This window comes from Mus pahari, chromosome 8, assembly GCF_900095145.1.
Source record: "Mus pahari chromosome 8, PAHARI_EIJ_v1.1, whole genome shotgun sequence".
Taxonomy (NCBI): domain Eukaryota; kingdom Metazoa; phylum Chordata; class Mammalia; order Rodentia; family Muridae; genus Mus; species Mus pahari.
In genome coordinates, this window is record NC_034597.1 from 80213341 (window position 1) to 80240798 (window position 27458).

The following is a 27458-nucleotide window of genomic DNA, read 5'->3' on the forward strand; positions in this document are numbered from 1 at the left end:
AGGGGAAGCAAACCAGTAAAGAACTTCCCTCCATGGCTTCTGCATCAGCTCCTGCTTTCTGACCTGCTTGAGTTCTAGTCCTGCATCCTTTGGTGATCAACAGCAGTATGGAAATGTAAGCGGAATAAACCCTTTCCTCCCCAACTTGCTTCTTGGTCATGATGTTTGTGCAGGAATAGAAACCCTGACTAAGACAACAGTCATAGCCATAGTGATAGACAGAAAAAGGTACTGCTGATATTTCTGACTATCCGAAAACTTAATAGAGGAGGTAAAATAAATTGTATTATTTTATTATCGTTTGTATTATTTTTCCTGCTCTTGTGAAAGATAACTACATGAACTTTATAAACCAACAATTATAGAATTGAAAAGGAAAGCTTGTTCAATGAGGACTCATTAGAAACAATAAATTCCAAGATTCTAATTGAGTATTATCTCTTAGACTTGCCTATGTTATTACTTTTGCTTGATTGTGCTTTTATTGTGTGTAATATTATGCTGCTGTCTTGTCTTTATTTGATGTGAAACCATTCAATTTTGGGACATTGTAACTATCTATTGAAGTATTGTTTAACACATTTAATTTAATAATAGAGCAAAACCAGTGACATAGCTTTAGGACATTATAGACTTGGGTAGAAATCCTTTTCTCCCAATGAGCAGGAATATGGTTTATGGCTACAAACTTATTCACAAAGAGGCGCAGAGATGTACAAGTTACAAGATCTTAAATATGGATCAAGAAATTTATCTGTAATACAATTGAAGCTAAAATAAAACTTAAAACTAGAGGACAGAAGAACTTACTTGTATTTCAACATATGTGTGTTTTCTTTTCCTGATGTGTTAATGTTAGCAAGATAGTAATTATGAAGTCTTTTCATTGTTATTAATTATTAATAAATATGACATACAATATTAAAGAAGAACCTAGACAATCAATTCTTGATGGACTGAGGACTTTAGACCTGGTTTCTATCAATGTAGTAAGATTGTACTAGTGCAATTATACATATTTTTGTTGTTGTTTTTGCTTTGTTTCTATGAACTGCAAGAATGTAGCTAGAATTAAAAGAAATCCAGATGAATATGTCAGAACCTACAAAGACTTCAGAACCTGAAGGTTCAATTTGAGAATTTTTTTCTTCTTGCTTCCTTTTCTTTCTTTCTTTCTTTCTTTCTTTCTTTCTTTCTTTCTTTCTTTCTTTCTTTCTTTCTTTCTCTCTCTCTCTCTCTCTCTCTCTCTCTCTCTCTCTCTCTCTCTCTCTCTTTCTCCCTCTTTCTTTCTTTCTTTCCTTCTGTATGTCTTTATTTCTTTTTTATTGGATATTTTCTTTATTTATATTTCAGATATTTTCCCCTTTCCAGGTATCCTCTTCAGAAACTCCCTATCCCATCCTCCCTCCCCCTGCCTCTATGAGGGTGCCCCCCGACCCATGCACCCACTCCTGTCCTCCTGCACTGCCATTTCCTTACCCTGGGGCATCGAACACCCTCAGGCCTGAGGACCTGTCCTCCAACTGATTTCCAACATGGACATCCTCTGCCACATATGTGGGCAGCATCATGGATCCCTCCATGAGTACTCTTTGGTTGGTAGTCCAGTCCCTGAGAGTTCTTGGGGTCTGGTCTGTTGACACTGTTGCTCCCTCCATGGGACTGCAACACCCTTCAACTCTTTCAGTCCCTTCTCCAACTCCTGAATCTGGGACCCCCGATCTCAGTCCAATGGTTGACTATATTTGAATATATACCAAAGCTGTGCACGTGAATGCATTACAGTTTCACACTTTCAGCATACAAAACTGTATAATCTGATTAAAATACTGAAAATTGTTAACATTTGTCTTATTGTAGACAACTTAAGGTCATTCCCATTAAAACATTTCATATATGTAAATGTATATGCTGTGGTGATCATATAGTAATTACAGAAGAACACACTATGGTTATAACTCAGGTTGTAGTCTTAAATAGAAAAAAAGGAGGAAGCAACATGGGGTGAATGACCTGATCTATACCAAAGAGAGCAGAGCAAATAGAACTCTTTTAATTTTCAATTAATTACTATTTATAAGTATATTCACAATTTTATAAATGTGACCTGATGAAAGTAGAAATTTATTTTAGATATTATCACAAGACATATATTTTTAAATATGCCATGTATGCTCATGGAGTCCAATATTAATGTGTTTTCTAATAAATTTAGTTTTAGTACATAAATCTTTATATTTTGTTTGTTTGTTGATCTACCCCCAAACTTAGTATTTGAAAATAGTGCTTCTTTAAAATTGAAAGTTAAAATATATCAATTAGAAACTTTCTAAATCATTGCAATTATAGTGGGCAAATGACAATAAACATGGTACATTTTGGCAATTAATTGATATCCAATCAACTCACTAATAGTATTTTGTTAAATACCAGTTAATTGTTAGTATCTTTTCAAGTTTAACATATTAACTAGGGTAATAAAACACATTTATTGTTTTCTTTGTTGACATAATTATATGGCAACTAAATTAAGTCATTGTTATTCATTTAAGTTTATTACAATATCATGTATTTAGTGTACAATAACTGTGTAATCCAATTAAATACTGAAAATGTGTTAATGTTTATGTTATTCTAGACTAGTTAAGAATAGTCTCATTAAAACCTTTCCTAGAAAGAATGCTAGGATTTCTTTATTCATTATATACTTAGTTTAAGTACACTAATATTTAATGCCATGAGCATATACTTGTGCATATGAAGATATATTTACAATAGTATATTTTGTGTATTTTGTCTTTTACACATTTTAAAGTCTTAAATTGATTTGAACTGTTTAGTCATAAAATTAAAAACATCATCATAATCCATGCGAATAACTTTAGAAAATCGCCCGTGAAATCCATAGGTTCAATTTCTTTATAAAGTACACTCATATAAATTTTCATAAGTGACTTTCAGTAAACTGTATTGCTTTAGGATTATTAACACAAAAAAGTGATTAAAATTAATAATTCAGACATAGTAACCTATCTGTAACTCTCCTCACCAATCCCTGATGATGGGGGTGAAAAACGGGATCTCCAGAGCTTACTAGACAGTCTAACCAGTCAGTAGGCTATAGGTTCACTGGGGTACTTTGTATCAAAAAATAAATACCAGGAGGAATACTGGCATTTGTTTCTGGACCCTACTCAAATAACACACATGTTCCCACATATTAATACATATACACACGTGCATCATACATAAAAGAGAAAAAAATTTAGATGTTAAAAATATATCAATGTTAAAGGAATATTCTTTTTAATTTCTAAATGTATATTTTCCAAGTTCTTTTAAGAAGACGCTTTTCATTTTCTTTTTTTAAATTTTATTTAATCTTTTGTTTTTACACTCCAGATTTTATCCCTGTCTCGGTACACTCTCTGACTATTCCACATCCCATATCTCCCTTCTGCCCTTTGTCTCCATGAGAATGTCTCCCACACCACACCCCACCATGCCTCTAAACTACCTGGGGCCTCCAGCCTCTTGAGGGTGATGTACATCATCTCTGACTGAAACAAGACCCAACAGTCCTTTCTGTATATGTGTTGTGGGCCTTGTATCAGCTGGTATATGCTGCCTGATTGGTAGCTTAGTATCTGAGAGATCTCAGGGGTGCAGATTAGTTGAGTCTGTTGGTACTCCTACAGGGTCGCCCAACTCCTCAGCTTCTTCCAGCTTTTCCCTAATTCATCCACAGGGGTTACCAGCTTCTCTCCATTGATTGGCTGTAATATCTGCATCTGACTCTTTCAGATGCTTGTTGGGTCTTTAAGAAGACTTTTTGTTTTGTTTGCTTGTTTGATTTTGATTCTTTATTTTTTAGTTCCAAAACTTCTTGACCTAAGATCAAATTGAATAGTAAACCCTTGTGTAATGGTTGCTTTTGGACTTTTGATTCATTTATTTGCTTCATTGAAGTACCACACACAAGCAAAAACGCTAACAATGACATTGTCTCTATACAGTCATTCTAACATCACTTAATCAATAGACACCTCTGTAATTTATAATATAAATATTCAATTATATTTTAGCATTTATTTTACAAATAATGTGTATTAAAAATGGATCATCTTAGTTCATTAAGAGACCAGATCAGGGAATACAAAGATGATGGCTAAGCACTTTAAATCATGTAATACTCTTTTTTTTTTAAATTATTATTATTATTATTATTATTATTTTCTTTATTTACATTTCAAATGCTATCCCCCCCCCGCCCCTGCTCCCCTACCCACCCACTCCCACTACTTGGCCCTGGCCTTCCCTTGTGCTGGGTCATATAAAGTTTGCAAGACCAAGGGGCCTCTCTTCCCAATGATGGCCAATTAAGCCATCTGCTACATATGCAGCTAGAGACACGAGCTCAGGGGGTACTGGTTAGTTCATATTATTGTTGCACCTACAGGGTTGCAGCCACCTTCAGCTCCTTGGGTACTTTCTCTAGCTCCTCCACTGGGGGCCCTGTGTTCCATCCAATAGTTGACTGTGAGCATCCACTTCTGTGTTTGCCAGGCACTGACATAGCCTCACAAAAAGCCACTATATCAAGGTCCCTTCAGCAGAATCTTGCTGATATGTGCATTAGTATCTGGGTTTGGTGGCTGATGATGGNATGGATTCCCNNATGGGGTAGTCTCTNGATAGTCCATCCTTTCATATTAGTTCTAAATTTTGTCTCTGTACCTATATCCTTTNATGAGTATTTTGTTCCTTCTTCTAAGGAGGAATGAAGTATCCACACGATGGCCATCCTTCTTGGTTTTCTTGTGTTTTGCAAAATGTATCTTGGGTAGACTTAAGATTATTGTGAATGGCAAAAGAAGGTGCTGAGAAGTACACTCTGCTCTTTAAGAGTAGTACATGCTACTTCTGAAGTCTAACTTTCAGAGATCTGACATCTTTTTATTTTCCACCCCAGGGAGAGAAAGAACAAGCCGAAAAGGAGCAAATGCTTCCTTCTTTCCTGTCCTTTCCGTGGGCTTGCAGCAGAAGTTGTGGCTCAGATGTAAGGTGGGTCTTCCCACTGCAAAGCTGGTATCAAGGAAAATCCACAACAGGTTTGTCCAAAGGCTTTGATTTCAGTTCTTTGATTAACCATAGAATGTGTGGGGTTTTTTTGTGTGAATTAAAAAATCCTTATATTTATTCAATAATTATATACATCTTTGTTATTTAATGTCATGGAACATTGTTAAGGTTTTTAAAATATCTATCAAACAAAGAAGGTAGGGATTTACTTCATCTTGCAGCTTATAGAGTTCATCACAGAAAGAAACAAGGTAGGAACCTAGAAGGAGGAACAGAGATGGAAAACAAAGATAGAAACAAAGACAAGAGGGTATTTTTTTTTTCTTTTTTGTTTGCTTATACCACTTAGGATCACTTGTCCAGTTGTGACACTCCTACTACAGTCATTCAGATGCTAATAGTATTATCTCCAATGATAGACTCTGTCATTTTAGTAGGTATTAAACTTGCATGCTTCAAGTAGTGTTCTACACGTTTGAGTGGGGACGCTGGGGCAAACAGCATAAGAATCTCAGTAGATTTAAATCTTTGCCCCTGTCTGTTTCCTGGTAGTGAATCAGGAAAAAGAGCATAAGCTAATGTTAAGGTATGAAAACACTATGTTTTACAAGTGAACGTCTGGAATATGGTCAGAAGAGAACATAAAGATTGTTTATTTTAGACATTAAAAACCTGCCAAAACATTGACTGAATGATGATAGTATTGTGATGTATTGATAACAATTGTTAGGAGTGTGTTGTGGAAACTTATTTTATGTAAAGTTTCATTGTCTCTAAAATGTTATTTCAACTACTATGTAGGACAAACTAACACTATATTAAAAATAATTTAACAGCTGAATCTTTAAAATAAGTTATTAGGAATATTTACATGTACTTAAGAGAGGTAGTGTTAGATTGACAACTCCACAAAGAAGAGGCTATGTTTTAATAATGATATAGCTTTAAAAAATGCACATTGAGACGCAGAGGCTTGTGTCATGTCCCATCACAAAGTTCTGGAGAGAGAAGCTGTACAGAGACCAGCCTGCCTCCATACCACAGGAAGTTGCCCAGTGAGAAGCGTCTCCCAAGGATCCATCAGTTGCCATAGTGGCATCCACTATGATGTGCAAGTATGTGGTGGACAAAAAGGAGAGGAAGTGAAGCATTACAATTTGAGAATTATGAAGGTAGATGGAACTGAAGACGTGGAGAAAAATAGCCTGAGGTAAGTAGCCTGCCCTGGCCCCTGAGGTCATGTGAAATCCTAGCCCATAGTGCCATTGAAGGTTATGTCTACACCCATGACCGTGCAGTGCCAGGGATCTGCATTAGTGGATGTGGCTCTTATTGCCATTAGAGACACCAGCCAAGGCCGCTACTTGGGGCCATGAAGAGGTCCAGGAACTACTCAGAACTGCCCTGCTCCCTTGCATTTACACTCTGGCCGCCAGCACTTCTCATCTGATGGGATCGCTCAGGATATTAGGTACTGTACCTCACCAGGGCAGTATAGTAGAGCTGGCTCTAGTAACAATGGTGCAGTTGAACCAGCCTTCAGCTTTCTTGAGCATGAGAGAGTATGTTCTGCTCTTTGTAGGTTTAAGCACTTGGGAGAGCAGGGCCTGCAACTTTCTTGGGCAATACAGTGGAGCTGTTATTGATGAAGGCACAGGTGAGGCAGCCCTGAGGATGTGAGAACAAGAAATCTGGCCCAGCCCCTCACTAGCTGGAACACTTGGGAGAGTGGGCTCGATGTTTCCACTGGAGTTTCTGCTCAGAGTAAAGCTGGCTCTGGTGGTGTGGATAACATAAGATCATGAGAACTAGAAAACTCACTCTGCCTCTTGTTGGTGGCAGCATTGTTGTGTGGGCTCGTCCTAAGAATGTTGGAGAGCTTGCCCTAGCAGTATAGATGTGGGGAGCCAGTGGTGGGCTACTGATAATTCCAAATAGGAAATTTAAGTGTATGTGTGTTTTTTAATGTACTATTATTTTACCTATTTGCATTGTTTTTTTATTTAAATGAGCTCAGGGGGGAGGTACCTGGGGTGTTGATATTGTTGTTCTTCCTATGGTTCCCTCCAACTCCTTCCTCCCTTTATCTCAATTCCCCCATTGGGGACTCCAGGCTCAGTCCAAAGGTTAAGATAGGGAGTTGCCAGAGGAGAAGCCAGAAAGGGGAAAAAATTTGAAATGTAAATAAATAAAATATCCAATAAAAAAAAAACACTAAAAGAGAAAATGAGGTACCAAGTATGATGATATTTTCACAAATATGTCAGAAATACACCAATAAAATATGATATATTTACTAATTTATTTTTATCTTTTCTAAAATGTTTTGTCCCACTATTGCAAAATCATGAAAAATAAATTATAAGTGTAAATTATATGTTATTGAATACAGATATGAGCCTGGAGGGAAGATGGACAAACATGATGGAGAGTACATACTGATGACTGTTAGTGTAGAGCTCTATATGAAGAGGTAGTTAGAAGAGAGGGGAGGTAGTTACACTGGAGAACCAACACAAATTGCACAGGGGGTCACAGATGAAAATATTAACACCTCCTCAGGATGCAGAAGATGTTTTCTAAACTGCTTACTCAAGTGAGGATGACCATTGTTCCCAATTCGATATTTAAGTAACAGGACAGAATCCCATGTATATTGTGTCTATGATTATTAGTCTAGACTTCTATATTTATAATATTGACAGTTACATAAGGTATGTTTTTTCAAGAATTTTAATATTGTTTGCAGCCCTTCTACCAAACAAAGCTTAGCAAACAATATTTTATTCCCCAGTCTCTCAAATGTGCTCTTAACAACCCTCCCCATGGAAGCACGTTTTCTCCTATATCTGGGATTTCTTTTTGTGTTCTTCACTTTTCGATGGTACATCCTGCAGGAAGTCTTTAGGTACCTTCTCTTCTGTGATCTTTAAATTACAGCATTTATCAAGGCTTGTGCCTGACTATCGTAAGTCTTCATTTTACAGGATTCTTGTATTCACATAATTACAAACAAGATCCATACTGCCTTTCAAGTTAAAGTCGTGGTCCAGAAACCTTTTTTTTTTTTTTTTTTTTTAAGAGCTATAGAGTCAAATACTCAGTGAGTATCCCCAGTTGGTTTCTTCACAAACATGATAGAGATACCCTCTCCATAATCTCAAAGGTTTCATTTCTCTTACTTTCACTTGGATAAAAAAAACATTATATGTGTCCATTAACATTGTCATTACTCCAGTCTATTTTACTAGAAGGGATAGTTTTACCTCAGACTTTCAGGTACTTTCCCTCTCTTTCAGTCTTTCTATTCCATCTTCTGGGATTTCTCTGAGTCATTAATGCAGTACTTGTTATAAAGATGTATACATTCAAGCTAGTCTTCACAAAGTTGATTGATCTCTTAATTGTGTTTAGATATTGTATTGTGTTTTCTAATGTTTTCCATTTGGTGTAAAGAGAATTTTCTTTGATGAGAGGTGATATCTACAGTTACTTCTGAGTATATGGATAATACTTGGGATGTAAGAAGGAACTATACTGTGCTATGAAGGTAGAAATAGTAGATTATTGCTACTGTTTATGACCTCTTTTACCCTGGGAAGTTGCCTATATTTTCAGCATCAGAAATGATTTCCCTCCTATTGGGTGATACTTGGATGAATTTGGTTATCACCAACAAGTGAGTACCAATTATTGTGCATTTACAGACATCTGATGTAAAGACGTCCTCCTTGATATCACATACATGAAAATAACAAGAATAGTCTCTGTAGATTGGATTTATGTATTTGTATGTGAATTCAAGAATGCACACAAACATAGCAATAATAACCAAAGATAAAAAGGAAAAACTATTAACTTGAGAGTAGGGGCATTACAGGAGGTTTACATGAGGGATTAGAGGGTGAGCATCCGAGAAGGGGTAGAGAAGTGAAATGTAATGGGGAATTGCTGTTTGTGTATTAAAAACTCATTTTAAACTATGTTACATAGAACCCAACTAACTCTTGGTTCTAGAAACTAGAAATCATGTTGACAGCTCTATGTTTCTCCAGTGTCCATTGTCATGGCTAATTCATTATGATGAAAGTATTCAAACATATTAAATTTCTACTATTTCTACTTCCTACTGTTTTATTGTTTGCATTTTTGTGTGTGTTTAAATTAATTTCTGTCTTTGCTCCTCCCAACCTGAAAAAAATCAAACGATTTTTCTTCAACATCTAGAATAGATTTTGTATACTTTTAACATCATTTACTATCTTTAACTGATAATTATTTCTCTTTATTTAATAAAAAACTTAAATCTTTATTTTTTAATACTTGCTATGCTTTACCTGAGTAATATGTTGTTTTCTTTTTATGACACTGTATTAATCTTTCTAAAAAAATATGCTTTTTCTCAACCTTCCTTGTAAATGCCTGCCAATATTACATGTGTCAGTTAAGAATTATTTCTTGAAATAACTGTTTAACAGTGCAGTCTAACTTCATAAACATCACTCAGTTTTAACAAAAGCTGCAGTTTCATAATTTATATTTGTGTAAATTTTAATTTATGTTTATTCTGATAAAAGATCACCAAATTCAAGATGTCACAGTTTCTAAATGGCAAAAAAAAAAAACAACTGTATTCATATTTTCTTTGACAAGTCTCAGAAATATATAATCTTATTTAAGGAAAAAAAAACACTGAGATCTTTCTTAAAGAGCATATTGGTTCTCTCCTGAAATTTGAGTCAACAGTATCTAAAACAATCACAGCTCTGATCTAGAAAATCCAATGCTAAACATTATTTGCTGGGAGTGGCTTCAGTAGACTATTTAGACTATATAATAAGTGTAATAATTGAGCTTCTCTTCCACTTATAATGTAAAAGAGAGTACAGAATTTCAAATATATTTTAGCTTAGTGTATCCTGGTGGACAAAAATTATAGAACCAGGAGAATCTATTTCAGAGTATGAAAGAAGTCATTTTCTTTTCACTACTACATAAAGGTATTGTCAAAACTTATATATATATATATATTACATATTATATATAATATTCAATAGCTATGTATATATGGCTGTTGCTGGGCAGTTTATATTTCATCAGTAAAATCATGAGATATTATTCCATATAATATTAAATGGAACGTGACAGAGTGCTACTCTTAAGACATTTGAATTTGGTAGGGTTTTTTTTTTTATTATTATTTATTTTGCTAGGGTTTTTTGCACAGAGTTTTCTGTAGAACTCAAGTGTAACTATTTAGCAAAATGAAAATAGGAGGTCCTGTTTTGGTTCATGACTTCTAATTTATTGGCGTTGACTAAGAATTTATTACCAGAAATGGACTCTCCTCCAATAAAACAGACATCAAATCCAATATGCATGCACTTAATTTTGCCCAAATAGTCAAGCCAATATTGTAAATGTAGGACTATATTTTTTTCCTGTCAGGGAGGAGTTGCAGCATATACACTTAAGCTCAGGCTAAGCCTATTCACCAAGAACATAGTTCATAGCATCTTCTAATTTGACTTAAATTATGATTCACAACTTTTAAGGAGTCACATACCAGAAGGTGGGTTTGGATAAAACTCAAAATAGTACAAGTTTCGGAATGTATAACGACCAAATATTAACTAAAGCTTAACTGTGAAATGAACTTGAACCTGACATATTACTGGAAGAACAAATTTGTTATTTATTGCGTGACTTCATTGCTGGCTTGATTAAGAGCACACAGCATACAAAATTTGTAACACTCATAGTATCATGCTATGTGATGTCAATGAGCTTTACTGAAACATCTATGCTACTGTATGTTTGAACTATAGTTACCACAGGATACATAAAATTTCTGCGCTTAGAGAAAATAAATAGTATTTTTATAGAAAGCAAAGATATTAATTTTTATTTCACCATTCCACAACCCATGAATATCAGATAATTATCAACTTGGAATATACTGTGTTAGAGTGATTATTTCTTAAGATTGCACTATCTGCTCCTGACCTGAGTTTCTAAAGTGATGCTAAATATTCTTCTGTCATAGTGGGTAATTACATGAGAAAATATTCTCAGGATTTATGATTATAAAATCTAAATATTTAAAATGCTAAAGATGCTCAGTGCACCAAATATCAAATAGTCCACCAATATTTAATTATGTATGCAAAATGAAGAATACATCATATCATTTGTATGCCGTTTTTTATTTAAAAAATGATAAATGTGATTTATGTACCAAAGAATAATTTTAAATTATATATTTTTTTAGTATTAGTAATATGTAATTTTTATTTTAGTCTTGTATATTAGGGGTCTCTTAAACCATTCTTGGATATAAAGCATTAACACTTGAAATATTTTAAGCAGCTTATTTGGAAATGCTGCTATGTCAAAATAATGATAAGATCCTTATAATATTAAATTAGTGGTATTCAAATTTCTTCATAAAAATACTTCTATAACATGTTTCGTTTATTTTTCACAGATAAAAATACAGTAATGTATGATAATTTAATAACTTGTCACTAAAGAATTTTTAGTGTTTTCTTTTCTCAGAGGACAAAAATAAATAGATCCAAATCCTAATGTGATGTGCATCATGCAAAAAAGCCTCAGAGTTATATTTCCTACATTACCAATAACTATTTTACAGACATGGTCTTTCTATATAGCTCAAGTTATCCTTAAGCTTATTCTCACCTCAATCTCCAGAGTCCTAGGGTATAGCATCATCTTGAAACTTTTCAAAAAAAAGTAAGATTAGAAGTAGAGAAGGAAAGAGAGAAGGGAATAGAGAAAGAGAAAGAGACATGCAGAGAAAGAGAAAGAAAGAGAGAGAGATAGACAGAGATGGGGACAGAGACAGAGACAGAGACAGAGAGAAACAGAGGCAGATAAGAAGGAACATAGAAAGAGAGAGACAAAGAGACAAAAAGAGAAACAGGGAGAGTGTGTATGTGTGCCTGTGCTTGTGCATATGCCTGTGCGTGTGTGTGTGCATCTGCGTGCGTGTGTGCGTGCGTGCCTCTGTGTGTGTGTGTGTGTGTGTGTGTGTGTGTGTGTGTGTCTTGGATATAAGCAATCTGTGCCTTTGTCACTTTATTTCAACTTCTGTCTACACCAGCATTCATATCGTCTATCTGAAGTCAGCATGCTTTCCCTTATTTGAAGCTATCTGAAATTTAGAGAAATGGAAACCCACTCCAGGAATGACAACCATTGCAAGGTCATACACTGTTCAATCTATGGGATCATATGGATTTGTAAGTTTTAGAAGTGCAGATAATGGTTGCCAGTGATTATGAGCAAAATGGAGGATTCTTTATTCATAAGAGGGACTGAAGCTAATTCGAAGCACATCGAGTTTATTTGAGGAAAATTATGATTATTATTATTATCGAATCAATTTGCGTTTTTAAGATGAACACAATATTAGACTATTAGTGGCAGATATTAGACTTAGGAAAAATAAAATTCTTATTTGCTTTTATTTTTACTTCCTTTTTCCTGAATTCTTATTCAGTCACTAATTGGAGAGTACAAATTATATGTAAAGTGGCAAATAAAATTAATAATAATATTTGAAAAAGCTACTTATTACTACTTTACTACATTTTACTACCTATTATTACTTTTTACTCACTTACTGCTTAAAATTATATCTAAAAGCATATACGCTTACATAGAGGTCAATACATTGTATCCATTAACTTTTCTATCTTTCAATACTCTCTGAGGCATGATTACACATATATTCTCTTAACATGAAAGAAAAACCCATTCTGACACCACAAAATGTATGGAGGTAAACACAGCATATAACTGTAACAATTAATGAACTGTAACAGTATTACCATATTTCCTTCAATGTTCTGCATATGTCAGTGTTAACAATTTCATAGCTGAAGTCAATTTACTTTAAGATATTATCTTACTGGAATCTTTTCTGTCATTTGTCAGAGTTGATTGTCTCTCTTTTATGATATTCTCTATCCCATTTCTTTCTTCTCCTTTATTCATGGCAGTTAAATTTCAGTTGATTCCATGTTGTTTTATCTTAAACTGAAATCACAGTGCTATCTCTTTCAGGATGGTTTTTATTGTTCTTAGGTATTTTTTTCTAACTGCATCAAATATTCTCTCTAGGGGATATCATCAATTTCATTGATCATGTTTCAAAGATTTCTAAAACTTTTTTTAGTTTGAACATGTACTAAATTCTAGGGGTTTTTCCCTCTGTCTGACTCTCATTTCTGTATGTCTTTCTCATTTTGTCTCCATTTCCACTGTCTCCTCTCTTCCTCTCTCTCTACCTCTGTTAACAACTTCTCTATCTCTGTCTTTAATGTCTTCTCTTCCCTTTCTTTAATTCATTAGATGGAATCAGTACAAATAGAATAAATACCACTTATTCTTCTTTTAAGAATTATGATTCTCTGTGTTGATTGGGTTCATTGATGACCTGTTCTAATCCCTCAGTCAACCAAACCATGGATCTATGAAAAGGCTCAATTTTTTATAATTTTCCTAATCTTTCTGTATCCAAAAATGAGACAAATTTTACTAAATGTATCAGGATATCTTATAAAAGAACTCTTTCCTCTCTGATTTGTAACCCTTTCTTAAATTCTTGTCATCAAAATGATAATTGAATAGGTTTGAACTAACTAGACAAAGGCTATTTTTGGATTTTTGATTCCCACTTCAATGCATCATTACTTAACTATAAACTATGTAGTTGAGAATATCATTGTTAAAGCAGGAAGATGCAAAGTGGAATAAATTACTATTGTGTCACAGATGTACTTCTAAGGAGATGCAGCACATCTGATCATGCTCCTGAGAAGGGAAATAAGGACAGAAAAAGGTAAGGATTGCATCAATATCAAATTTGGTGAACCAATTATTTTTATTGGTGTTCCTAACAAGAATACAAGTGAAGGATTACATTAGATGAGTGAGAATGACATAAAAGCAACAGCATTGCCAAAGAACAGATTCCTCTGGCGAGCACTCAGCAAAGCTGAAACATGAGAGATCTCTGTGCACCTCCCAGGCTGCTCTACGAATGTGTATTCTCTCATATTATTGTTTGTGAGCCTAGCTTTTAACGGCTGAGCCATCTCTCCAGCATGAATGTATATTCTCAACGCAATCCAGGTATTTAGTCTCCTCCAGCAGCACTGGTTACTCCTGGTTGAATTAATGGGTTGGTACCCACAAAATCTTGCTTGTTTCTGACCTCCCAGATGCATGATATTTTGTTTAGGTGCTGAGGCTCATATCACTCCCCTTCCTTCAGGAAGGGTACCTTTCAATAGCAGGAATGGCCATAAAAAATGAACAACCCTTAATAATATTTCATATTTCTATACTCAGATATCTAATATATGACATAAAACATATTTCTGAACAGTTATTAAAATGAAATATAATTGATATTTTAAAACATTGGTTTTGTACCAGTCTTTCTAGAACTATATCTGCACAAAAGCATATCACATAGTATTAAAATAATGTTATTAAAGAAATACATAGTCAACATGGAAAAAGCAAAGGGAGTGTCCTAATAACAATCAGATAGGAGTAGGTATGGGGAGAAAACTCTTATCAGGGACCAAGGAATATGCTTTGGAGCAATTTATCATGAAGTTACATTAATTACCCACGAAACTGTTTATTACAGAAGAATTTGAAACTGAGTTTGATAGAAAGAGGGAAAAAAGCCTATCAAAATATGAGAAAGTCAATTCCCGACCTAAACTGAATCTAGTTTTACATATCTGCACTACAGTAAGACTAGACTCCAATGCCAAAAATTAATTACATCAGCTGAGAAAGTACTACCTCCTTTGTATTTTTTCATATACAAACTGATGTATCATGCTTTTCCAATTTAATTATCGTAGCAACTTATATTATCAAGAATGATATATCTTATAAAGGATTGTATAAGTCTCTTTTAAGCTGGCCAGTAAGAGTGGCACATAAACCAGACTCTCTTGATTCCAAAGCTCAGAGGTACATAATTTAAAAACACAAGAACAATTATAGCAGGGTTTAAATAGAGGTGCTATTAGAACTTAGAGGTATTTTCTGAATGCCACAAAACAATTGTTTTTGACTTATACCTTTTCCTATTAATTTTTGTCTTATGCACTAACCTGAACAATCTTGAGTTATTATGGTTAATTTGTCTGGACCACGGCAAGGTTCTTGAATAATCACAAATGTGTTGTTGAGACAAAGGTGGCTATTGGAAGTGTGTGGGCAGGGGGAGACTCTCTGCCAAGGCTGTATCTAGGCAGACTTGAAATAAAGTCAAGACAAGACCAAGAAAGTATTCCCTTAGTCATCTCAAAGATTGTATGCCTTAATGTCTAAGGATGTCTTGAGTTCCTTCCATTGTGCCATCCAAGAAGATATTTCTACCTTAACTTCCCTTCCTATTTTTCTGTCACTATCCCTCATAAGTGTTCTGAAAATCTCTTGGCACATAGGGAGATGCTTGCCATGTAGTCATCTCCAATGGTGACCATAGTCATCACTTGCATGTAGTGAATGATCTAGAAAGTTCTTACAGTGTGGCCAGTGCGACTGATAAGCTGAATCTCCCATTTTATTGTATTTGAATTTTAACAAGTTTTTATGTATATAGTAAGATATACCTTTAATTCCCATAGTGGGAAGGCAGGCAGAGGCAGATTTCTGTGAATTCAGAACCATTCTACTAAACTCCAGGCCAGCCAGGTCTACTGAGGAAAACCTCACTGTAACACACACACATTCTCTCTCTGTCTCTCTCTGTCTCTCTCTCTCTGTCTCTGTCTCTGTCTGTCTGTCTGTCTGTCTGTCTGTCTGTCTCTCTCTCTCTCTCTCTCTCTCTCTCTCTCTCTCTCTCTCTCTCTTNCTCTGTCTCTGTCTCTGTCTGTCTGTCTGTCTGTCTGTCTGTCTGTCTCTCTCTCTCTCTCTCTCTCTCTCTCTCTCTCTCTCTCTCTCTCTTTCTGGTTTCTTGTGGTTTTTTTTTAATTAATTTATTTTTTTACTTTTATTTTTAGTAACCTGTGGCACATCTTTACTTAAAAAAAAAATTATACTAAACTTCTGCTTAGTAGAGGGTAAAGATTTTAAATATGTGATAAGATATTTTGTTTCTATACATATGAACTATTTTCCCCAAGTGATTTTTTTTGTTTATTTGGATATAGCACAAAAGGTGTAGAAGATTGTAATTGTAGTTCATTTAAAACCCTCTTCTCTGCTATCTCTAAAGCAGCCCAGATTTATCTTCAGTATAGAAAACACTAGAAAAATAACTAGTTTTTTTTTCACACCTCAAAAAGTTGATAATAAATCTTCCAGAATGCCATTTAACCTTTGTCTGGTAGAAGACAAATTTATCTGTTAAAACACAGATAGTTTGTCTCTTTTTATATGCATATGTCTTAAAAACACCTGAAGTATTATTTTAAAATGTGAGATTTTGTTCTGCATGTCCTGCTTTTTTTAAATCATTCCCACTAAGCATTCTACTTAAATCACACTGTATTCCATTTTTTTATAATATTATAAATCCTTTTAGTTAGCTGAAGTATTTATTTTATGATAGCTATTTTAGAGAAAATGCATGATAATCACCACTTTACAGATTACATCATAATGGTTGTACCAAATGCAACCATGAAAACAATTTGTCATCCAACACCCTGAATGTCTCCTTCAAGAAAACGTTTTGTTTGTAATTTCCAAATTTTCCTTATTGTTTTATATTACCCTCCTGTATAGAAAAAAAAACACGTTCATAATAAACATTAAAAGCTAAAAATTTAAAATTAAGTTTATTATGTAAGGAGTTCTATAATAAAGATCATGTATGTTGTTTCTTGTATGATTGAAATTTAGTCTAATAGTTTTTGGCAGGGTTGTTTGCTTTCGTTTGTTTGTTTTTTGCTTTGACTTCTCACGTATTGCTTTTGCAAGGACCTAGTCGATGACACTAGTCATTTGAATTCATGGCCTCTCAATCACTAGCCAAGTCTTCTACTGTCCTGTCTTCATCTCTTCCCTCTGGCGGCTTGCCGTTGACTTTCATCGGATTTGTCATTCCCATTCTTTTAGCTACATTTGAGCTTAGACATCTTTCTAAGATGTATTGATTTCTGTCCTTATTTAAATATAAAAAATACTATCGATTGTCTCAAAAGTAGTTTTGGTACATTTCCTACCTCCGCAACTTACTCATTACGAGAATCATCATGCTGAATGGTGTGGGTGACTTTGGGAGTGATCTAAACAAAAGTGAGTTGGTGCTCTTCTGTCCTTGGGAGGCTTCAGCTGCAGTGTTTTGCATTTTCTCCTTGTTCGTCCTACACATATCGCCAGCAACTTTTTCAAATCTGTGGTTGGCTACATCATGTCCAGCTCAGTATCCATGGCAGCAATTTCTGCCGAGTTTTTATCTGACTTTTTATTTATTTCTTCTCAAAGGGCATATATTCCTTTGTAGAAGAAGCTAATGAGCTACTGGTATCAGAGCCCTGGTTCTTTGGTGCCAAAAACAGCATCTTGCAAAGCTGCAAGACATATGACCTTGGGAAGCTAGTCTCGTTGAAAATTTTGCAATTGGAGTATGTCTAACAATGACCTCTAATATCAGGGCTTAATAAAACTCAGGTATTAAGATGCATTTCTATTGAATATAATCATTATTAAAACCAAATATATATTTCTTCTTTTCTACCCATGTTCTTTATATTACTTACTTTAAAAAGATGATGCATATATAACTATAACTTCTGCTGAGGATAGTAGGAGGACTAGCACTGCTCTTTGTGGTCAAAGAGTGTGACCTTTTACAAATTCTAATATTATTTCACAGCCATTTATGTGTATGATAATTAAATATCAGCTTATAAAATTTATTATTTCAATGCTAATCATTAAACATAATTTAACACATGGAAGGGGTTACAAAAAATGACAAAAAGATTTCATATTTTTACCTGTAACTAAATCTATTTACTAATAATTATCTTAGCTTCATTGTTTCATATATAAATAGATATAGCAATTAAATTCCAGTTAGAGTTATTATATTTTATATAAGGAAGTGAAGATTATTAATCACAGTATCACTTTACCTTTTTGAATAGGAATCAAAACATAATGGCACAAATTAAAGCTTTGTAACTAAAAGAAGAAATAATCTCTCAAAAAAATTAGAGAAAACCAATAAAACAAAATAATAAAAAGAATTAATAATTTATTTCTGTGAGAAAATCAATGATATTGACAAACCCTTAGCTAAATTAGCTATACAGAATAGGAAAAATATCCAAATTAAGATCTGAAAATGAAAGGGGAAAATTATGACAATCACTGTAAATTTTCAGAGAATCATGGAGATGTACTCACCTGTACTCCGTCAAAATGGAATTATTAAGAAAAGACAAGATTCTTGAAAGATACCATGAACCAAAGTTAAACTAAGTTTAGATAAGCAATTTAAGAAATCATGTGATGTCAGTAAATTAGAAGCAGTAATTAAATCTCCAAACCAAAAAGAAAGAGAGAGAGAGAGAGAGGAGGGGGAGAGAGAGAGAGAGAGAGAGAGAGAGAGAGAGAGAGAGAGAGAGAGAGAGAGAGAAAGAAAGAAAGAATGAAAGAAAGAAAGAAAGAAAGAAAGAAAAGGCTTAGACCAGATCGTTTGGCCACAGAAACACAGAAATAGACCAATATTTCAAAAAAAAATGAATNAGAGAGAGAGAGAGAGAGGAGGGGGAGAGAGAGAGAGAGAGAGAGAGAAAGAAAGAAAGAATGAAAGAAAGAAAGAAAGAAAGAAAGAAAGAAAGAAAGAAAGAAAGAAAGAAAGAAAGAAAAGGCTTAGACCAGATCGTTTGGCCACAGAAACACAGAAATAGACCAATATTTCAAAAAAAAATGAATTCCAATGCTCCTAAAATTAGTCAACAAAATAGAAATAAAAGGAATATGCACCACTTCTTTTTATGAACCCCAGTTACTTTGGTAACTCAATTACATAAAAATTCAACAAAGATAGAGTAGACCAATTTCCATTTATATATATATTCAATAAAACACATACAAACTGAACACGTCCACATCAAATAATATTATCCACCATAAACTCATGGGCTTGATCCCATAGTACCAAGGATGTCATCAATTTATGTAAGCCAATAATTGTAATCTAACGTGTAAAAAAATTAGAAAGACAACAAACAAATTTCATCTCAGTAGAAGAAGAAAGTCCTTTGACAAAATCCAACACTCCTTCATTATAAGGCGTACTAGAGAGATAAAAGATATATGGGGCATATCTCAACATAATAAAGGTGATATATATTAGCCATAGACAACTTAACATAACTGGAAACTCCAGGTATTCCCATTAAATCAAGAAGAACACAAGGTAAATGTAATAAATAAAGTCATACATAATTAGAGCAGTAGGACAATTGAAAGAGATTAAGGAAACATTAATGTTAAGAATTGAGTTATCTTTATTGGCAGATGATATAACATACATATATTATTCTAAAAATCACAAGAAACACCTGCAAATGATAAACACTATAAGCAATGTAACAAGATGCAGAATTAATACAGAAAATAAATAGCCTTATTAAATACAAATGACAATGTATATGTGTTCATATATGTTTAGCTCTAATTAATCAATGAAAGACTTATACAATAAAATCTATAAGACATTGATCAAATAAATTGAAAACATGCCATAAGTTGGTACACATCTACACTTAAGGATAGTTAGGATAAATATAATAAAAATGGCCACTCTACCAAAGTTCTCTTTGGCCTTAATGGTGTCACATTCAAAATTCTAACACAAACCTTCACAGAACATGAAAGTTCAATTTTCAGTTTCATACACACACAAAAAAAGGCCAGAATTGCTAAAATGACCTTGAACTTAATTAATAGGTTTCTAAAGCCCTGAAAATTCCAAATTTCAAGTTGTGTAACAGGGCTATAGTAATAATTTTAAAAAGCATATTATTTGAATAAAAGGAGACAGTTTTGATCATTGGGATCAAATTCAAGTCCCTGATATAAGTGCAGATACTTTTAGACAAATGCTTTCTAAGAAGCTAGAAATACACACTGCCAAAAATATATCATCTCCAACGATGGTGCTGGTCAAAGTGGATGGTTACGTATAGACAAGTGTGACTAGATCCATATAACCCTGCACAAAAATCTACTCCAAATGGATCACAAATGTCAACAAGAGGGTAGGTGCACTGATTAAGATAGAGTTAACTGGCACAGGAAACATTTCTGATCAGAATTCCAAAAGCACGGGCACTAAATACAGCAACTAATAACCAGTACTTCGTGAAATTGAAACATTTATGTAATGAAAAGTAAAGTATCATTTGGACAAGTCAACCAGCTACAAAATGAGAAAAGATTTTTGCCAACTGCATATCTGATAGAAGGGTAATATCATATATATATATATATATACCTGAACAATAAGAAAGCAAACAACTCAGTTTTAAAAAGGGGGGATGGTAAAATCTAAAAAGAATTCTAAAAGAGGAGACTTAAATATCTGAGTATCATAAAAAATGTATTCAAAAATTTTACTCTAGGAAAATGCAAATCAAAATATTTTATTACTTCATCTTACACCATTCAAAATGACCAAGAATAGCAAAACAAATGACACCGCCTACTGGTAGGATGTGGATCAATAGGAACATTCATCCATTTCTGGTTAGATTGCAAAGTTGTTCTCGAGTAAGCTAGGAATTGATCTACCTCAAGGTCTGGTTATTCTACTTTTGCATAGACCCAAAGGGACAGTTGTTCAGTCATGTTCATTGCTGCTCTATTCTTAGAAGCCATGGTTTATAAATTAACCTAGATGTCCACCAAAGGAAGACTAACCACCAACCCAACCTTTCAATCTACAATAGTAACCTACATACCAGATGCCTAGTGTAATCATTTCCACGTATATATTGAGTAATCAACCACTACCTCCTTTGATTTAAAATCGATTATGTGCAATAGAACCCAATGGAGTGGTAAGATTGTATCGGTGTCCAATAGCCAGGCATGAGATAACTCAGGGACTTGTGAAAATACCAAATTCTACTGTTACACTAAAGGAACATAGCAAGAAAATGGCTCTTAATGACATTCTGCTATACTCATGGATCAGTGACATGATCAGCCATCATCACAAACATTTCCTGCTGTGGAATGACATGCACAAGGTGAGACCTTAAAACACTCAGACCCAAATAAATCCCTCCATTCAAGCTTCAGGGAACCCAGCCGAAGTGTTGGGCAAATTATTGTAATAGCCATAGAACCTAAAGGATACCAAAGTGAAAAGACTTCTAAACACAGCAGGGCTAACACACATGAGTTCACAGAGACAGTGACAGCATGCACACTGTATACACGGGTCTGGGCCAGATGGAATGCTAGGGCTGAGAGCTGAAGTATACACAAGGACCCATCCTAAACCAGACAGTATCTCCAACTGATAATCACTCACAGTGAAAAAATTAATTTTCTCCAACAGTGTCTCACTGGGAATACAAACCACTCACAAGAAAAGTCCTGTGTATCAATTAGTAGATAGCCACACAAAAACAGCCCAGTTCTTCCTCTCAGAATGCTTTAGTAAGGATTACAAAGCAAAGTAAAGCAAAGCAAAACAAACTTATAGACCCTCATGTGTATGGTTTCTACATTCCAGAATATAGGATTTCTGTTCATGTAAACCCTTGTCTCTCTTTATATGTGATTCTAGAGCCCTTTCTTTGCTCTTTTTCTTCTGTTTATTTCTATTTTGTCTTATTATGGTTTGATTGTTCTTATTGTATATAACTTTATTTTATCCTTATTAGGTCTTAGATGCCTATTTATATTCAAACGCAAGAAAGAAAGAAAAGATGGGGATGTGGTTGTGTGGGAAGTGGGAAATAACTGAGTAGAGTTCGGGGAAGGAAAACAAAGTCAGAATTAATTGTATGAAAAAAAAAGTCTACTTTTAGTAGCAATTTTGATTGAAAAATAATCAACATTTCTTCTTTTCTTTCACTGCACATTCTGTTTTTCACTATAAACGCAATCTCTATCTTTCTTTTCCAGGCACACCTTACAGCTCTTATTGCTCTGTCTGGCACTGTGAACTGTTATCCCTCTGGAAAAAGAAATTCAAATAAGCTCTTCTGCACTTATCTTATATGATAGGACAAATATTATTGATCTCTTAAATTTTTTCCAAAGGTAAAGTGTTACTAATAAACTTATGCGTTTCCATTAATTGTCAGAGTTTGAAACAAATGAATACACACAAATATATGTTAACAGACAATAGATGTCCAAAGTTGAACCATGATACTTTTGTTTTAATTTCTGCATAGTATTTCTTTTAAAATTTTCTTATTTTAAGTTATTTTCTTAAATTATATGCTTAATAAATAAAAAATGTATATATTAAATACTTGCAAATACTCTGAAAACAATTGTTAACAAACAGCATTATACTTGATAAGAGTTAATTTAAGTGAGATAAAATGAGCATTAACTCTTTCATTTTTTTGAATATCCACTAAAAGTGATTTGACATTCAGAAATATCACTAAATTACTCTTTTAGAAGAAAAATCAACTTAAATTTTAATGTGAATAAAATTTACCCAATTTGAGAGATATTTTTAAATCATAATCTCATCCTTTCTATCTGATAATGTGAAGGAAGCAAAACTTGTACACTTAATAAAGAGACTTTCTCAAATGTAATAGGATGGTAAAATCTTTAGCAGAATAAATTTAAAGAGTATTTTTAAACTAATTATGCGATTGATACATTAAAGACAACTATCAACCAAAGGCGGAAAAAATAGTGATAAGAAAGAAGAGAGTATATTCTGATATAAAGCCATGTAGGATTAATTTTCAAAGACAGGTAATTGTTAAGTTTAATATAAAATACTTTAGAAAACTTTGGACGAGATGGTTAAAATTATATCTGTAATGTTAAATCATAAAACTGTAATTGTTAAGATAATTTCTAGGCGACAAGATGTGTCGTGACAGAAATCATCCTGACGCTGACATGCTTCTGTTCTCAGTGTCGATCAGTAAACCCAGTCTCATTTGGTAAATATGTTTCAGGAAAGTTTTTAAACCATTGAATCAGTCTCAGCTCAAATTTTGACATTTAGTTCTGTCTTTCATGAAGGAAATCCTGTACAACATTGCACACACCTGCTCCAGAACACTCCATGACACTATTGCGAGGACCATTTGCCCACTATCATTTAAAGAAGTGTACAACAAAATTTCTGTAGCAATTTAGACAGACTTCTGTTGATTCTGATCTCTTTCATATTTGAGTCTCTCATATATATACATATATATATATATATATATATATATATATATATATATATATATATCCGGACTTTTTAGCCAAGACTGTGCTGAAATTCACTCATCAGTCCAAGGACATGAAGTTCATGCTGATCCACTGGTCTAGTGCTGAGTTTATTGGCATAGACATCCAAGCTGATCTTATTCTTTAATTTGTAAAACTCATGCTAATTGTCATGGTTTCTTTTTTAATTGTTATTATATAAACACTAAAAATAACTTGCTCAGTCTGTTTGTTATTTATATGCATGTCTTCTGTATGTTATTTGCATGCATATTATTTGTATGCATGTATGAGATCCAATTGAAGTGCTTATAACTAGTGAAGACTATATTTTACTAAAAATATGCAAGTTATGTTATATAGGAAAAGCAGATTTCTATGTTCCTATATAAAGCATATATTCCTTGAGACACACATGTTTATACAAAAAAAATTAATGATGAGAGGCCATGAATTTGAAAGAAAGCAAGGCGGAATAGAATGAAAAAAATGATATAAAATATTATAATTTTAAAATTCATTTAAAAATTAAAAGAAGATGAAATTTTGATTAGTTTTAGTAAAATACACACATAAGATAAAGAAGCCATGAAGTAGGAGAGGCATATCTTAAGAATTAAGAGTAGCAGAAGAAAGAAGGAGTGAGAGAGATCAATGGAAGATGGAAATGACTAAATTTCATTAAACGAATGAATAAAAATACCAAGCAATAAACATTTTGACAAGACATCAATTAAATATAATTGGCTATTCTAATGCAGATAAACCATTTTTAAAAATTATTTTAAAGAAAAATCAATAAACAATATACAATTGAGGAAACAATTTTATTCTCTGTATCCTTTAAATAATAAAGAAGTTTGAGATATATGTAGAAACAATTCATAGTTCTCTCTGTAAGTGTAACTAATATATCTAAATTTATATGTATTTTCCTTAGACTAGTAGTCACAATTTATATTCTATGCAGTTGAATCTGTCTTTGCATCATAAATGTAATTGAACCTTTGCCTTAACTTTCTAATTATTCCGTCATATTCTTTATACTTAATTAGCCCTTAATATTCTGAATGCATGCCTATATAATTGCAAGCTACTAGCTAATTTTAAGTACTTCCATTAGATGCTGTTAGATGTGAAGATACTTTCTCCTAACATTCACATTTGCCTTTCAATTTATACTATTAATGCATGAATATAAAAGACTCGGGCTGGTGCTTCCATAACCTTATAATGAATCCTTCTTGTTTTCATGACCCTGCTTTTCCTGTACTTCTTTATTAAATATTTTCAATAAAAACAAATAATGAATTCACCATAAACTAATTTTAAAATAAAATATTCCTAAAAATAATAAAATCTCCATGGTGTATTACTGGAATTCAAAGTGTTAGTGTCAATAAAAAAGCTGAGATATCTAAAGTTCAATAGGAAAGGAATTGCACAAAAAAAAAAGAGACAGAATTAAAAACAAGGCTGAATTTTGTTGATTTTTAAACGTTTTAACAATCATTTATATAATTTAGTTTAACTTAATTTTTCTATAATAAGCAATTTTACCTAGTAACTATCTACTCCTTCTGTGTGCGTCCTGATTTTTTCGTTCATTTCTCCCTTATTTTACTTCTTAAATGTTTCACAATATCATTTATGTACTGATTCTTTCCTTTCTGTGTTCTCTATATGTTTTCCTGGCTGACACTTTCTTTCTTTTATGGAGAACAAAAAAAATCTATGCCCCAGCTACAGTTTAATCCCACATTATGATTTAAATTCATACCTCTGGTTATATATCTAACTGCTGAATTTTTTATCACTTTATGACAAAATCTATCCTTTGTCTGTAGCTCTTCTGTGACAGTGATTCACTCATTGTTTTACATCTGGATGCTTATTGTCCTTTTATCTCAATTCAGTGTATACATCTGAAATAATGTGCATAACTGCATGGTTCAATTATGCATATATATATATATATATATATATGTTGCGGGGCTACAACACACAATTGCAAATCTCCCAAATGCAAAAGAGAGGTCTGCTTTAACTCTAATTTATGTTTGGTTCTTTCTATCCTGAGAAATATGCTAACACTGACTTAAATCCTTTGCCCATTCTATTAATTTCCAGATCTTATAGAATCTTTAATCTTCAAACATTGTATTTGCTTTTCCTCTCATTTTTGAATCATCTGCTTCTCAGCACTCTAACCAGATTGTTAATAAATATGTTAAATAGCTAAGGGCCTGAGACTGATCCTAGAGGGCCTTACTAGGTGTTTTATTTTGAAAGCCGAATATGTTCAATTAATAACACCTATGCATTTTAATGTGGTTTTCTTTTTGCTATCCATCATACACTATTGTACTGCATAGATGTTATTAATACATGAATGTTAATAGACTTTATGTATACTCTATTTTAAAATTATCATCAGCACAAATTCTAAAGTATTATATTCTTCATGCCCACATCAAATATAACATGTAAGTGCATTTTTGTCTAAACCTATTTTAAATGTACCTAACAGTGAAAATGTGGACTAATACAACATAATAGAGCAGGAAATCTTTGGACCATACACAAACAATTACAAAATAATTTGAGCTTTCCAGTTCACCATTTCTCACAACAGGAGTTCTGAACACTTAAATTGATTACTTTGAAATGTCCATTTTGTGGCCCTCAAAGTGTTAAATTTATATATTAAAAATGGTTTATCTCTATAAAACCAACAGAGCTTAAAAAATCAATACCACAAAGAGTGTTCACAGTAAACACATTCCTCTTGAAACAAAACTTTCTGCCATAGAAGATGCTGGCTTCTTAGAGACCTTCATCATCATAATGGGTTCATACACTATGAAGTGGGACTCCCTGGAATTTAAGTGACTATAGATAATACAATCACCTTGAAAAATCCTATTGGGATATTTACATGATTTCTTCTTTCTCCTACACATAGTTTTAATTTGTGCATTTTAAAATATAGATAATCTTGACTTTTCATTAACTAGCTCTTTCTAATTAATAAACAAATGGGATATATCACTATAAATCAAGCATTCTTTGGGTGAAGAGACATAGATGAATATTCTGACAAAACACTCAAAGGGTACAATAAAAAGTAATGTCTTATTCCTTTTAAAAAGTAGGGAAAATAATTACAAATAGAAATGTCTACCTGAAAACAAAAAAGATAGTTCTAATATAATTCCAAAGAAAATTCAGAATAGAAAAATTTCTATTCCCTGGTGCTTACATTTTTCCATGGCATAGACATTAATCACATATATCCAAATAATTGAGTCCTTATTCAATAATAAAATAAAGCACTGTTAGTTTGTTTAAAATACAAGTTATATATTCATACAAATTTCATGTAATTCCAATAGAAGCCATATTGAAGGCTTTTGACCAAACTGTGACCCCATCTCTAAAAAAGTCAAAAGTAGAAAGAAAGATGAAGAAAATAATTATATAATGTGATATTAAAAGTATAAACATATAATGAATTTAAATAATTAAGGTGAAATCTTAAAAAACCAAATGTCTTCCATAAGTTATTAAACCAGATTTCAATGCCTGGTATAGGAGGAAGAGCTTTAAGTAATTGGTTGGGTATCTTAGACTTTCAAAAGAATATAGCTTCAAAAGATGCTATGCAGAAAACTATATTAACAGTATTTCCGGTTCCAGGACAGCCAGATCTATACAGGAAACTCTGTCTCAAAAAACATAAACAAACAAAAACAAACACAAAAAAATACCAGCATTTCCTGAATGTGAATCCTGCAAGCTACAAATATGACTGTGTTGTGACGAAATAATATTTATTGCAGTGGTGGTACAAGTGTTCTAATGATAAACACCAATTTCCTATACTGACTAAAGACCTCTTTAATTAGAGGAAACCCACACCTGGATCT